General features: G+C 33.8%; 1 protein-coding gene across 1 annotated transcript in view; it reads left to right on the top strand.

Annotated features, from left to right (window-relative positions):
* Positions 1-9,562: 9,562 nt before the first annotated feature.
* The window catches only part of LOC108742460 (tensin), a 122,489-nt gene continuing 119,618 nt past the window's right edge, over positions 9,563-12,433 (top strand). The window contains exon 1 of the mRNA XM_018477683.1: positions 9,563-9,659. The gene's annotated coding sequence lies outside the window, so the exon portion shown is untranslated. The remainder of the gene's footprint in view (positions 9,660-12,433) is intronic.

Here is a 12,433-nt window from a genome sequence, read left to right as displayed (position 1 = left end):
CATTACCAAGCGATAGCTTCTCTTTTAAGCTTTAATAAGAATGAACGTGCTTCGTCAATGCGATAAGAGTCTATTAAAACTTACAAGTGATTTACATAAATAAAATGTACACACAATTAAGTACAAGGCTCTGTTGTTTACAATTTTTTATGTTAGTCATATAAGAATGAAGGCGGAATAAAAATAATTGTGGAATAAAGTTGAACTTATTAAATGTTCTCGTTAACATACTTTATATTATTAGCAGTTGTGGTAGCAGTAAATCGAAATTTCATGCCCAACTAAAAATATCGATTTGAAAAAACAAACACATTTTTGTAAGTGGGTATTATTTGATATTTTTTTGAAAGAAGACAGTATAATTATTATTCAAATATTTACCGTTTCAAGTAGATAAATTCGTAAATTTTGCAACCATGCTGAAACACAATAGTGGTAAACATATTTTTGTACATTGCTAACCACTGATAGCAAGATAGCAAGTTGTTGTCCTTAATAATTAGATAAACCTTTTTTAAAATGTAAATTACATAGAACGCGAACAATTTACGTATATGCTATAAAAATTAAATAAACATAACTCTAATATTATATCGCGATGTATCTAATTTAAATGTAGGTTTTGCTTACATCTTGATTTATCTTAGATTAATTAGCCCTCCTCCTTTATCCTTGCTCCATTCCTCAATCTCGTAATTGTAAAACCTAAATTTTTTTGTTTGATTCGGTATATCGATAAGCAATTAATTGAAAATTTTACTCGTTATAAGAACTCCAAAAATTACAACAGATTAAAGTACCTATTAGACTAATTAAATATTTCATTCGGTACCTACATCAACTTAATTATTTGAGTACATTTGAGAACGTGCCTGTTATATCAGTTATATTTTTACTTAATTAAGTAGCAATAAGAATGAACTTAGGACAGCCACAAAATTCGAACAGTTTGTAAAAAGAAGGGCATATTTAAGTAGCTATTTCCGATGAAACTTAAACTGACATTAATTCTATAGAATTTTAATAAGGAAGCGAAATAGTGCTTATACTTATAACAGAAGTTGAAATTTTATTTTACTTCTTTAAGGTTCTATAGCAATAGCTTGGCAGTTTCCGAAGGAATGACTTATACTGTGTACGAAAACGATGCGTTTTTATTGACTGACTACGCGTGAAGTTGTGAAGTCCCACCTACTGATTCGTTTACAATTTCAGAAATATTCAAACGATTTTACCATAACAGCAATTCTAACAATAGCGGCAAAGGAAAAATACGTTAAATATTAACGCGGAAACCTATAAATATTTAAATTGACATTGCAGCGTTACAAAGTGTCTTCAGATGTTTAATAATACCAGCGAATATATCTTAAATATCTGATCCTTTTCCTTCTATAGCATTAAAACAGTCTATTATTTTCATACGTGGCACCATTAATATTCTGCATATCATTGAATTCGTTACTATTCAAAACCGTTTTCCATACAATTGCAAATTTATTTAAGATGCGTACAGGAATAGTGAACAAATGCGCGATTATTTATATTTCCCTATTTTGAATAAATTTACGGTTATACATGAGTAAAAAATAAGCGAAATTTATGTTGTAGAGACGTGAATGTAATAGCTTACTATTTACTAAATCCGATACTTTATCCTACAAATGTGACGTTTATAACGGCGGTTTTTAAGTTAATATTACTTAACTGCACACATAAATTCAACAATGAATACCAGTCGGAAAATTATCGATTTTGTTATTGAAATTAATATTATAATTTTTCAGCCGGACGACAATCAAGATTGGATCTAAAATGTAATTATTTCTCTTGATAACCAGTATACCTACATATATTTTTAACGTACCGAGTTCGAATGCAAATATACAACATATAAATTAAAAATAGTGTAACTCTTTTCAATAAAAGTCATGATAAAATGTACGTACAGTATAGTAGTCGGTTATAGCGTCACTCTAGAGAACGTAATAACCGAATGTCATTAAAATTTGACGTTATACCCGAGTTTGTTGTTATTATCGAAATTTTTTACTTTTGTTTGAAAAGTAAATTTGAGGGACTAAAACTTTTTTAGGTAGCGTTCGACCGATGTACCGCGCGTACTTTCTCTGCCGATGCGTGACATTACATCAGAGTTGTCATAACCAAGTTCCACTAATGACAGAATAATGAAAAGAGGTCATCTTCGTGACATCATCATAAGTTGTATTTTACAATTAGCATTCTGACGAAAGACCACTACACTGAATGAATGGTATAGATAATAACCATCAACGATTAGGTACCATTACAACGTCGGTCGTCTATTTCGTTGAGCATCACAATTTCAGTTGATAATCTTAATGAACTAATAAATATAATAATTAGCAATGGTAGATATTTTTGCTTTATAATAATGTAATTAAAATTCCTATGATTTGGCCTGTTGCATTATTATTAAACTAAAAATTCTGTTCAAGTATCTTGTCAGTGTTGATGAAGGTAGGTGCCCTCTAATAGGTGCAAATTGCACGCCTTAAAAAGGAAAGGTGAGAAGGGAACCGTTCAATGTTTAATTAGCCTCATCTCAAAATTACGTTCATTTAAGGGTAAACACGGTTTTAATGTGATAATAGGAAAGGCCAAGGTCAACCAACGAACCATCGTTGTGCGTTCATTCCAAGTATCGTACCGCAGAGCTGTAAAATGCAAACATAATAGGCAAAGAGGCAAATAACATGTTCTTTTCGGGCTTTTGCACCTCACTTTTATGTATGCACGAATTTGGCGGAACAAGGCTTTGAGGCACTGAAAATGTAAATTTGGGCGTGTTTGGAATGTCTTTAATCTTTTATACGTGACGGCCAGTTGGAAGGCATGTTTTCGACAGTTTAGATTTGAATAATAAAAGGATGTGAGTTTCTTAAGGCAGGCCATAGAATGGCTTTTATTTAACATGAAAATGAAATTTTCATTTTCTGCAAGAGTGAAAAGCATAAATTGCAATCATTTGTAACTATGATGTTTCATTCTAAAGAACATTAAAAACGTTTACAGAAATACGTAAATATATCATCATTATAAGGTTGTCAGTCCTAAGACTGGTTGGACACGCACCTCCACTCCAATCTTCGCATTTCCCTAAAACTAGAACATCCTACATCCTTAACTATTTGCGAACAGTAATCTAACCTAGGTCTACCTTTACTCCTTTTAACTCCTGTTTCTGCCACTAATACGTCTCTGACTAGAGCCTGAGAAGGTGCCCCACTTCCCTAGAGTGCTCTGTTCTCCTATTATTTCTAATACCTCTTCATTTCTAACCTTCTTCATCCAAGGTATCCTCATCATTTTTCACTTTTTCTTCCTTTGCATGCTAGAATTTTTATTTTACTTTTATTTATTTTCAAACAGTCCTGTTTTGTCCTTTTCCATTTCCATTTTATTTAAAGCTATCTCTAAATATAAGTACAATAATTATTAAATATAGGTCTTTAGTACAACTAAAAAAATCTTTATATATATTCAACCTAATTTCATGATTAAATTAAAATACTAATTTACTTGAAGATGCCAAAAGGCGGTGCCCAAGCTGTCGCTAATGAAATTTCGTAGAAAGGGTTCAAAAGATAATTCAAAAACGTTTTTAATTAAAACAATAGGTATGCATCATTGCTTTTTAACAAGCTCTAAAGTAAAGATAATCACAAAAGAATTCATTTGAATTCAGGACGGCTGGTACATGTGTGCTGCGTAGCTATACCGTTGGCAAAAAAATAGGTATTTATGTATTTTTGCGACTTAATTACTAAAATTTATTAACATTTTCATTTACTATATATGTACACTACATCCGCGGCTAATGTGCGTGTGCAAAATCCCCTTTTGTCTGCCGCCCTGTATCTAGTACACCAAATGAACTTTGTGGATCTCTGAGGATCAAGTTAAAAAAATTAAAACATTTATGTGCTTCGTTTCTACCAGCTACAAATGCTAATGGGAAGGCACAGTACGGCGGGAGATCCTGTTCGGCGTACTTTTGGGGATCGTGGGAATATGCTTGTGGTGTTTGGGGAAATAAAGATGAGAGACGGACGAAATGAAGGCAGAAGAAAAGTTAGAGATTATCTGCGAGATACTACTGCTGCCTCATCAGCATTTTCCAAGAAGGAAATTATAAATAAACTTGAACAAGGGCAGGTCATGGGCAAATGCATCCATGGTGTCTTCCCCGAATGCCATGATATTGTCTACATCAAACTACCTGTGCGTCGTCGTATCATTATTATTATTGAACTGATTGTGAGGCAGCTTTGGGTATTGCTTCAGAAACCTTAAATGCTCCCCTTCACCCCCTTTGCTATTATGAACAGTTCAGCAAGTTGTGGTCAACACAGCTGTTGGCGTATTTTTCGAAGCTATCCGCTGAAAAATTATTTATATCAAAAATTGATAACTTCATCGAAAAGGTTATAGACAAGTTTGCTTCTATGAAGGATTGTAGGATTGAATTAATTATCTTCCAGCTTCTTATCTGAAACAACTAAGCTTTCACATCCACTGGATTTTCTGATGTCGACCCCACCACTCTTTCGTTGACCTTGTACTCTTGAAGAACAACTGACTTCATTATTTGTCTTTTGAGAAGCTGCTTTCAAATCTGCGGTGATATCTTGTAGGAGGCTTGAGTGAGTTTTTCGAGGGATTCAATGTCAACATCATTGTCGAGCTCGTTGAGCATGTCTAGTAAAGAAGTCAAGCGAAAACAGTCTTCCATAGTACTGTCACTAGTATTTGTGGATTCAATGTTTCTACTGAGTATCTTTGCTTCAAACCCTGGGACAGAGGGAGGGATTCTGCAGATCCTTTTTGAACTTCAAACCCTACAGAACCATTTTGGCCACAATTTTTACATTCTGACCTAAACACTCATTTCATTTCATCACGAGCCGCCACTGATTTGAATCACTGACGATGAGTTGTAATACGCATTAATTATTAATGTTTTTGTTGTTTTCGTGTCTAAAAAAAAGTAGAATGAATCGTGTATCTATGTATAAAGGAAGAAAGTTATTCAAGTTACCATAAGTAGCACACCGAACAAAAAATTGTTAAAACTGTCATCATTGTTTATATTTGCGTACTTGTTGACCCTACTCACGTATCAAAGCGTGCCCATCATTCATCTGTAAAACTTTAGCGTGTAGAACCGACATACAAGAGTAGAATTAATTAGTATTTAATGATTCAACTGCGATAAAAAGTGAGCATAATTTGAAACATACACAAGTGCCGCTTTGAACTTGGAATATCGTGCGTATAGATTAAGTAAATGAAGAAAAGGAAAAGGATTGAGTTATTTGTTTATATTTCAATTTTCACAAAAGACGCAGCGGCACAGTTGCACTTTGATAGGTAGATATCATTGACTTTCAAATTCACAGTTTGGATTTTATAAAAATTAAGCAGTTTGCTTTAGCTTCCGTGGAAACTATTGGATGTGTAGATTTTCCATAAAAGAAAGGATAGGAATTTCTTTCATGAAAAAGTTTTTTTATTGTCTTATTCGTCCAATTGTCATATACACTTTTTCCACTCGCCAGGATATCATCAGAAATAGAACTGAAAAATGAATATCTTTTTATTTAAAACATTTACTGTATACGGAATTTCAGATTTCCCATCTATAATATTATCTAATTAAATTCAAGTGTAGATATAAATATTTGTTACAAACTTCAAGCATAATATAATATAGTAATATCGTACTAATACCAAAATAAGTAGAAGGATGCATAATTGAAAAAGGATAAATATCTTATAAAAAAGAATGAGTCCACACGTGTTTGCTTTGTCAACAGCAACTGATTGATTAAATTGAATGTAAGAAGAAACTAGTTAAATAATAAATTATTATTTTTGACAGGTATATCAATTTCCTCTGTACACAGGAACTATGCCACATTAAAAATTTAAAGACCGAAGGTAAATCATTGAAAAGGGAGACGTTTTATTTAAAAGCTATTATATTTAATAGTGGCTATTACATCGTAATATAGAGATTATAGTGACTGATTATTTAAGCCCGATTTACACTTATCCGTACCATAACAGCGTCGTATCCGTGAAAATGGAAGCGTACGTACCTATAACGGTCTAGCACTAAACATTATGGCATTTCGTCGCACTGTTATAGCGTAGTACATGGAGTTATAACGTTTTGCCAGTTCTTGTTGTTGACATTTTCAATGGTGATCTAACTGTGACTGAATCGTAACTGATGTTACATTAGAGCCAGTCTTTATCATCGGCTGTGAAGACTGACTTACAAACTACAATACTTTTTCAACAACACGATTATTACGGTACGAATACGACACGCATACGTGTAAACCCACCTTCTGTGTTTTGTAAGTTATAAATTTCATCTAATTGGTGCAATGCGATCCATAAATCTATTTTTACGGAAAATAATAACGGTTTTGAAATTGGACAGGTTATCGCACAGTCGTATAGGTACACAATCACATATTTGACCTGGAATTTGCAATTTGATTAATTTATAATGACATTATTAACCAGAACGATCGTTACGATTTGACATTCAGGTAACACAAAATGAATTAGAAATAGTCAGTCGATTGACTGTGATAGATTCATAATTTATTGAAGCTGTCCACAGAAAACATTAATCTCGGTAACTGGATGTATTGTAACTGTTCAAGTCTATGATCGATTATTTATTTATTATTATTATTCCGCGACAGTAACATGGCTTGCATTCGTTTCAATGACGTCTTTACTTGTATCTTTTCGTTTTTCTCATCTCCATTAGGCATTAGTTGGTAAGCCGGAAATTAAAAAGTTTTCGGAACGTAAGTTGGTACATGAAACTTTCTCGTACTTATAGGTATGCAGTTCCGTAAAAATTCGCTTTATGTAGTCCTTGTGGTTAAAATAAATGAATAAATTTTCGGAAAAGTATTAACGTATCTTTTCGTTTTTGTCGTCTATATTAGGCACTAGTTGGTAAGCCAAACCAGAAATTAAAAAGTTTTCGAGAATTAAGTTGAAACATGGAAACTTCTCATACGTATAGGTATGCAGTTCGGTGAAAAATTCGCTTCATATAGTCCTTGTGATTAAAACAAATGAATGAATTATCGGAAAAGTAAAAAAACCGTTGGTGTGTGTTCTGATTGTGTCTCCTACTCGGCAATAGAATAGATCTTAAAACAAAAAGGTTATTGTTTTAACTGCTACAGTATTACAGATAATTATTATTGTTTAAAAATTTACGCAAAAAATTGGTGTTGTCAATAAACCAAAACTGACTTTTGAATTAAGGTGCAATTAGTAATTAGTATTGGTTTTAAATCAGTGTTATTAAAGTACATTAAAGTCTAGACTAAGCAAGCGAAACTGCAGAATTACCAAGTTATACTTGCTTTTACGGTTTGGTGGTGATTTGATGAAACTACCTATGGCGTGCCGATGAGAAGTAATAAGTTCGCGATTCGTGTCTATCCCGACTAGAATTTTGAGGGTTGTGCAGGTAGGGTCTCTAAGTGGGGGAGTCACACTACTTCTTGTGGGTCCCATGAGGTTGCCCCTAGGGCAAGGAAGGGGCATTTAAGGCCTTGTCGCATTTTCTCATCATGAGGGAAAAATTATTGCTACCCCATTAAATTTTTTTTTCTGATTTTCAACTGGAGGTTTGAGTTGAAACCGTTGAAACGAACCTATTATGTTTATCAACACTAAAATTCTGCAAGATGGTAATATCATCAATGCGGTGTTTTCTTCCGTGCTTTTTGGCTGTGGTCCGTGGAATTTTACTTTTCCAAAAGTTTCGCCGTTCTTTGCTGACGGCATCTTCAGTGACTGATCATCACTTACGTTATTTACGACTCGGCACCTGCCCAGTCACCACTGAAGATGCCTTCAGCAAAGAACGGCGAAACGTCTGGAAAAGCAATATACGCCGGCCGTGAAAGCCTAAGAACTGCATGGTAAAATCATACTAATAATAAGCCCGATATACCAACAAGCGACAGAAATTGCAACTGTTCGGCCATACTGAAATATTCTTGTTCACGAGAAGAAGTAAACAAGAATTATATCGAAATAACAAATAATTTAGTATAGTAAATTAGGACAAACGACCTATCCCGATATTTATTAGGTAGTTTTTGTATTGCCTATTAAATTATTATTGCTGGTGTTTGTTTTTTCTTTTTTCTCCTGTAGAATTGCCGGAGTACCCGGAGGCGTTATCCGGTGCCTGGCCAGATGCTAAAAAAAAGTGCCGAATCTGTTGGATATCCGATCCAAATCGAGTACCCGACTCATTTCTAATTGAAAGCAGAATTAATTTTACTTTTAATTGGCAATTTACATCCGGGAGGAATTATATATATATAAATACGTGTTTCCCTTATGTTTGTATATTGCATAATATACTATTGCACAATTCTCAGTATGCAAAGAGAAAATTTATTTCTTATTTGCTTATTTTATTTTATTCAGTAAAATTTTCACATTATGTTGTGAACAAGTTCTGATTTTAATTAACGCTAAACATTGTATTTTCTTTACTAATTCTCTTGAAGATGTTAAATGTATATCTAAGAAAAAACAACTATAGATATCCATAAAATGTGGCAGAAAACCACGAACCATGCAGCTTGCTATTTTGAAACAGATGTTACATAGACGTCGTAAAGTTTTACGGTTATGGTTAAGTTTTAGCCTTGATTTTTTTACTTAACCGCAAACAAGCTCAGTTTTCTATTGAAATGTTACCATTAAATTGCAAAAAGCGCTAAAAATAAAATAAAACATAAAGTCATACAAACAACACAACCGTTATTTACTTTACAAATCCAAGGTTGCTTTTTCCAAATATTTATCTCTTGTCAAATTAAAACGAACAACAAGTGCAATAATAGACGTTATCGTATTTAATGAAATGATGTATTTTTAATGTACTCTAATAGTTTCTAATGCTTTGCAAAAGAAAAATTAACGTTCCATCTTATCTTCGTCAATTATCATTGGTTCGTCCTTTTTTAGGACTCTTTCCTATCCTGAGTCAATTTTATTCGCTTTTCCCTAAAACCAAAACTCCCACTTTTCCAACCACTTATTACGAACAATAATCTAACCTAGACCTTTCTCTACTGGTTTTAACGTATACTTCTGCTTCTAGCATGTAAGTACTTAAATACCTATCCCTACAAACCCTTCATATCTGTGCTATTCTAAATCATCCTTTTCTTTATTGGTTTCCATAACGTTCTTTGTTCTTATGATATCCTTTGTAAATACGTCCTCATTTCTAACCTCTTCTACCCACGGTATTTTTATCATCCCTCTTGAAAGCATCTTATGTTTATTACATGAAAAATATTAAAGTTGTCTACGTATGAAGTTTATTATTTATGGTTCTATAAAAATTTATGGTCTGTAAAAGGTTGTAATTATTCAGTGGTTTTAACTTAATTTTATCAGTCAGTATTTATTTATATGTTCTATTTTTTTTCAGCCCGAAAATGCCCATGGACCTAACCACGCATTTCGCTGTAAGGTCTTCAAGAAGCCTCGCCCATGTCATTTATGCCATCAACCCATTCTCAACCAAGGCTCATGTTGTAGAGGTTAGTAATAATTATTTGTATAACTTTCTTCCCATGTATTTTTACTTCATTGAAAATATATACAATAAGATTGCTATTTCATTGTAACAATAGTGCGACTAGTAGTTAGTATATTTTGGATGGTATTTTCAACATTAATTTGTTTTCAATGTTTAGGGAAATACATTTTATTTGGTGAAAGTATTTTTGAATACCCAAAGTATTTCACAAAATAAGAAACCCATTTTAATGAAATACAATTTCAACTGTTGCACTTAAATTTACACCAACCAGTGCGAAACAAAACTGACTGCAATCATGTAATCAGATTTTTTTATCGAATGGTATATGACCTAAAAGTACCTACATAAAAGCCAAATTATTCAATACAATTATACATTTAAACGGATATCAGTATAGGTGGCGTTATTAGTTATAGTTTATGAATTACAAACAGTCTTTGATATAATACGAGGGTGGATTGATAAGTTTCCGGCCTGACCAAGAAAAACAAGGTTTTTAAAATTTTTTTTTTTTTATTTCTCAACATAATCTCCTCCAAGGCTGATACATTTCTCATAGCGGTGTTCCAGTCTATTAATGCCATCTCTATAGACTGATTCGTCAAGCTCCTCAAAATAACCATTTACAGCTTCGATTACTTCTTCATTGTCCGCAAATCTCTTACCGCCAAGCCATTTTTTGAGATTAGGGAACAGAAAATAGTCACTCGGGGCTAGGTCTGGAGAGTAAGGAGGGTGCGGCATCAATTCAAACTTTAGATCGTTGATTTTAGCCGTCGCAACGATTGACGTGTGCGCTGGTGCGTTATCGTGATGAAACAAGATTTTTTTCTTCGCCAGATGAGGTCGTTTAATTTTCACCTCGTGGCTCAAACGTTGCAATAAGTCTGCGTAGTATTGACCAGTGATAGTATTACCCTTTGCAAGGTAATCAATGTATATAATACCTCTTGCATCCCAAAAAACAGTAGCCATAACCTTGTTCGCCGAAAAAATTGTTTTTGCCTTCTTTGGAGTTGGTTCCCCTGGTCCAATCCACTGTTTAGACTGTTCTTTGGTTTCAGGAGTGTAGTGGTGGACCCACGTTTCGTCAACGGTTACGAATCGACGCAAAAATTCGCTTGGATTACGCTTATACAATGACAAATTTGCGGTAGAAATGTTTTTTCGAATCAATTTTTGGTCGACTGTTAGCAAACGCGGCACCCATCTTGCACAGAGCTTTTCCATATGCAAATGTTGGTGCAAAATATGTTGCACACGTTCATATGACATCTTACAGGTCTCAGCTATCTCACGCACTTTCAATCTGCGGTCTCCCAGCACTATTTGATGAATTTTTTCGATCATATCTGGAGTTGTGACCTCAACGGGGCGTCCTGAGCGAGGCCCATCAGAGGTGCTCACACGACCCTTTTTAAACTCGGAAACCCACTGCTTAACGGTTGAATATGACGGGGAGGATGTCCCCAGTGTTGAGTCCATCTCTTTTTTAATTTCCTTCGGCGTTAACCCCTTCAAATAAAAGTATTTGATGACAGCACGATTTTCCTGCTTTTCCATTTTTACGAAAACCACAGAGGCGTCTTGTTCAGCGTGCTGTCAAACCTACACTAGCAAGGAGATCGGGCTGAAACTATAGCTACAAGCTATCCAAGGATGGTACTATAGAATGTCACCTCAAGGTAGGCCTAGTGGCGTCATCTCTTGGTTAGGCCGGAAACTTATCAATCCACCCTCGTAGATCAAATACGTATATTTCTACTTGATGAAATGCTGAAAGGTTCCATAAGGTTATGTTTTGAATCTTCCTTTTTAAAAACAAGACTATTCAAATATTAGCATTTTACCGTTGTAGTCAATGAAAAGGTTGAAATATTGATTAGAATAAAAATTATTATCATTTCACTATAAATAAAGATTCAGTTGGACTACCATAACTAAAATTACTGAGACTACGTGAAAACCTTTTTATGATAAATTGAGATTCAAAACCTGTGCAAAGTCGTTCTTCTTTCTAGAGAGGTATTCCTACTTAATTGGAGATTTTAAAAATAACATTAATCATATGTCTATTGTAGGTACTTACACTCGAACGTTTCTAATAAAAAAATTGTCTCACATAAAACGTTTTGGACGTGGATATAGGTAATAACATAAGTTGCTGAGTAGATTTATTGATTCTGTACTTATTATCCGCAATAAAAAAGACTGTGGCCTTTTACCGTGAGAATGTACTGTTTGTCCGCCAATTAACTATCATTTACTAGTCTGGTGCATCACTAATCACAGTTGAATGATCACTAAATTACAAACTTTCCCTTTATTACACAGGAAACTTCGCTGAGTAGTGGAGCCCATGCCTCTCTCTTTCTCCTTCTAAAAACTGCCATACATCAGCCTAAATCGGTTAACTGTTCCTTGCTATTATCCTTGCAACGACATGAAATATAACCCATTCGATTTCATAATCGTGGGAGTGATATAACTTGCGCACCCACAATTATGCAGTTTATATTGAATGTGAATCAAAATGACACGTGCAGTTACACGCCTACAATTTAAACAAAAAAAAATAATGCTAAAGGAACGGACGTGTCTACATATTTCAATCACCCTAAACTAAAATATTAGATGCTCGATTAATAGCATAAGTAAAAATCTTATGAAATTGGTCGAATTTCATTATTATTGTAAAAAAAATTGAAAATAAGTTTTCATTTGAGGATACTTTATTTAACGTTTACGAAATTATTTATATTTTAAATAATA

Source organism: Agrilus planipennis, unplaced genomic scaffold (assembly GCF_000699045.2).
Source record: "Agrilus planipennis isolate EAB-ADULT unplaced genomic scaffold, Apla_2.0 scaffold93, whole genome shotgun sequence".
Lineage (NCBI taxonomy): Eukaryota > Metazoa > Arthropoda > Insecta > Coleoptera > Buprestidae > Agrilus > Agrilus planipennis.
The sequence above is the reverse complement of the archived record's forward strand: the minus strand, read 5'-3'. Positions and strand labels throughout refer to the sequence as shown.